This window comes from Rhinopithecus bieti, unplaced genomic scaffold, assembly GCF_001698545.2.
Source record: "Rhinopithecus bieti isolate Rb0 unplaced genomic scaffold, ASM169854v2 scaffold_39597, whole genome shotgun sequence".
In the NCBI taxonomy this organism is placed as follows: Eukaryota; Metazoa; Chordata; class Mammalia; order Primates; family Cercopithecidae; genus Rhinopithecus; species Rhinopithecus bieti.
This window is the reverse complement of record NW_016816214.1, coordinates 16,760-20,566: the sequence shown is the minus strand read 5'-3', so window position 1 is coordinate 20,566 and position 3,807 is coordinate 16,760. Positions and strand designations below refer to the sequence as shown.

Here is a 3,807-nt window from a genome sequence, read left to right as displayed (position 1 = left end):
GATGAGCATAAGATCTTTTTCTGTTTCTGTCATCTATGATTTATTCTGTCAGTGTTTTGTATTTCTCTTTATAGTGATCTTTAACCTCCTTGGTTAAACATATTCCTAGTATTTTATTTTTGTAAATGGCTAGTGTAAATGGGATGGAATATTTATTTGTTTCTTAGCTTTAATGTTATTGGTGTATGGAAATACTACTGACTTTATTTACATTGATTCAGTATCCTGAAACTTTACTAAAATTGTTTATCAAGTATATTAATTTTATGTAACATCTAGGTTTTCTAGATATGTCATCAGCAAGCAGAGATAACATGACTACTTCTTTTTAAATTTGGATCCCTTTCCTCTGGGTAGAACTGCCAGTACTATGTTGAATAGGAGTGGTGAGAGTGGAGATCTTTGTCTTTGTTCAGTCCTTTATTTATTTATTTATTTATTTTTTTTGCAAAACTATTTCCTTTTATTCTGTGGAACGTCACTAAAGTAAATAGACATGATTTATGTTATTTGTACATGATGAGAATTAAGGCTGAAAATGACATCTGGGGAAATTCCTACTATTAGTTTCAGATCTTCTGGGCAGGGAATGACTCTTGGCTCCCTTATACTTCCTAATTCCCACTGGGCCTGAATAGACACTGACCAAACTTTCGAAGTAGCTTCTTGAAGATGGATCATGATCGGTTTAGAATAATCCATTCACCTGTTCTGTTTCAGGGTCCAAATCAGTATCATAAAAACAGGGACGGGTGGGGAGTCCATTGTGCTCACTGTTCCTACTAAAGGGTACAGAAAACCAGCCCCGATGCTGGCATTGATGTCGCAAATGGGCAGAACGAATCCTGTAGGAATACCCTTTTGCTCTGGGTTGTGAGACAAGGACAAATGTGTTTTGGCCATGCAGATGGGGAGATTCCCAAACCCCTGCTTTGTGTAGACTTCAGCTTTGTGTTGAGCTTTGGGGAGTAATTCAATGTCGTCTATTCCATAGATCTTCTGTGCAGTGATTCTGATTTTTATCCTCAACTGGGAGCTTGAGGTCATAAAGGAGTTGGAAGCTGCTGGGTGCTTGTGCTGCTCTCTGGATGGCCTGAGCCAGGGCTAAGGCACCTTTGGCCCCTTCTGCCCAGTGAGTGTACTTCACGGCATCAAAAGCCCCATGTTCTCTGGAAAGGTGGCTGACGAGGTCCAGCTCAGTCTCTGTATCCATCTTGAATGCATTCACGGCCACTACTACTGGAATTACAAACATTCTGTCATTTTCAATTTGTTTCTTCAAGTTACTGAAGCCTTTTTCAACCAGCTCTAGGTTCTCCTCTATGTAAGCCTTGGGAAGAGGCATTTCAGCAGTGACCACAGGGCCGCCCCCTGCATCTTGAGAGCACTGACAGTGGCAACAAGCACCACCACGTGAGGGCGGAGGCCGGAATACCGGGATTTGATGTTAAAAAAATTTTCCATTCCAATATCTGCTCCAAATCCCGCTTCTGTCACTGCAAACCCTTCTGGGCCAACAAGCTTGAGTGCGATCCGGTCTGCAGTGATAGAGGAATTGCCATGTGCAATGTTGGCAAATGGGCCGGCATGGACAAACACTGGAGTGCCCTCCAATGTCTGCATGAAATTGGGCTTGATTGCAGCCTTCATAAGCACTATCAATGCACCACCCACCCCCAGATCTTCAGCACTGACGGGCTCTCCGTTCTTACTGGATGCCACCACCATTTTGCCCAGTCTCTCTCTCATATCTTCTAGAGAAGTGGTGAGAGCCAGGACAGCCATAATTTCACTCGCCACAGAGCTATCAAACTGGGCCGTCCTTGTGTGACCTTTCTTTGTTGGAGTCTGTCGAATCGTGATCTTCCGCAGGAATCTATCATTGGTATCCAACATACTTTGCCAAGTTACGATTTCTGGATCAATGTCCAATCTTGCAAATCTGTTTATCTCTTCATCTGTCAGTGTGGTAGGGTCAGTCTTTTCAATGCCTAGTCTATTTAACCTTCGGATGTGGATATCAGAGAACTTTCTCACTCCATTTACTGATGGCACCAAACGATTAAAGAGAGCCTTGTCTGTCTGGGGCAGTTCATGAAATATCTGAGCATCAGTGGCCACAGCAATGAGGTTATTAGCTACAGTGATGGCATGGATGTCACCTGTGAGTTGGAGATTAAACTCTTGCATAGGAATGATCTGGGAGTAGCCACCTCCTGCGGCAACACCTTTTATTCCAAAGATGGGGCCCTGGGAAGGCTGTCGCACACACAAAAATGTTCTGGTAGATATGGGCACAAAGGGCTTGCACCAGCCCGATTGTAGTCGTGCTTTTCCCTTCTCCTGGAGTGTTGGAGTTATTCCAGTCACTACCCAATATTTCCCATCAGGCTGGTGCTTCAGGTGTTCTAGTGCTGACAGCAGAACTTTGGCCTTTGTTTTGTCATATAATTCTACCTCTTCAGACAGCAGACCAATTTCTCGAGCCAGCTTACCAATGGGCTTCAGTTTACAAGATCGTGATATATCAATATCACTTGGAACAGGTGCCTTGAAGTTAAGGTTGTTATAGATTCATCCGCTTTCGTGGCTTAAATTTCTCCAGGAAACGCTTGATACTCTCTACTGTGCTCTGCATGAGCATTGCAACCATCATGGGCCTTAAACCACCAGGAACAGGCTCTGTCGTATGCCACATCAACCACAATTTTTTTCCCATTTGTTTTTTTTTATCATCTGGGACATAATTGATTATAGAGTCGATGACTATTGCCCCAGGTTTGATCCATTCCCCTTTAACCATTTCAGGCCAACCAGTTGCAACCACCAGTATGTCACCTTTATTTACTTCCTCATCCAGATTGGCAGTCTTGGGGTGGCAGGTGGTCACTGTGGCATTGTTCCACAGAAGCAAGTCATGCATCGGGGCCCTGACTATTTTACTGTGCCCAATCACCACAGCATGCCTTCTGGCAATCTGCACCCCTGCCTCTTTGATGAGTTCCAAGCATCCTTTAGGCATACAACGAATGAAACAGTCATTTAGGTCACCTCTAGCAAGTTTCCCAGCACTGATGCTAGTCACTCCATCCACATCCTTTTCAGGTGCAATAGTATTGATCAGTCCTTCAGTGTTAATGGAATTATCTGAATCTAGAGGTAGCTGCACTATGAACCCGTGTATAGTAGTCTTCATTCAAAGATATAATATATTTGATCACCTCAGATTCTGTGGTTGTTCTTAGTAACTTAATGTCAGTGGCTTTCATCCCAATCTCTTCAGCAGCCTTCAGCTTCACATTATGTAAACATTGGAATCATTTCTGTTGCCAACCTGTAATATTGCCAGACCTGGTGTGAAACCAGGTACTTGCTCCTTCAACTGAATGACTTGATTCTTCAGTCTTGCCCTTATTTGCGCGGAGATATCCTTCCCGTTCAGGATTTCTGCTGGCACCATGGCCTTTATTAGTCTGCCCATGATGGACACCACCAATATCCTGTTCAGTTCTTAGGAGGAATGCTCTTTTTTTGGTCTTTCTTTACCTATTTATTATTTCAAAGAGAGACAAATAAATAAACGTAGCACGGGTTATGTCTAATGTAGGCCTCACCTGTATGGCACTATTTTTTTTTTTTATTTATTATACTGTAAGTTCTAGGGTACGTGGGCATAACGTGCAGGTTTGTTACATATGTATACTTGGGCCATGTTGGTGTGCTGCACCCATCAACTCGTCAGCACCCATCAATTCGTCATTTATATCAGGTATAACTCCCAATGCAATCCCTCCCCCGACCCTCCCC

The 3,807-nt window shown here is 43.3% G+C and overlaps 1 pseudogene; it reads right to left on the bottom strand.

Moving 5' to 3' along the window:
* Positions 1 to 688: 688 nt before the first annotated feature.
* LOC108516915 (C-1-tetrahydrofolate synthase, cytoplasmic pseudogene) lies at positions 689 to 3,460 on the bottom strand (annotated as a pseudogene).
* Between the last annotated feature and the right edge of the window lie 347 nt (positions 3,461 to 3,807).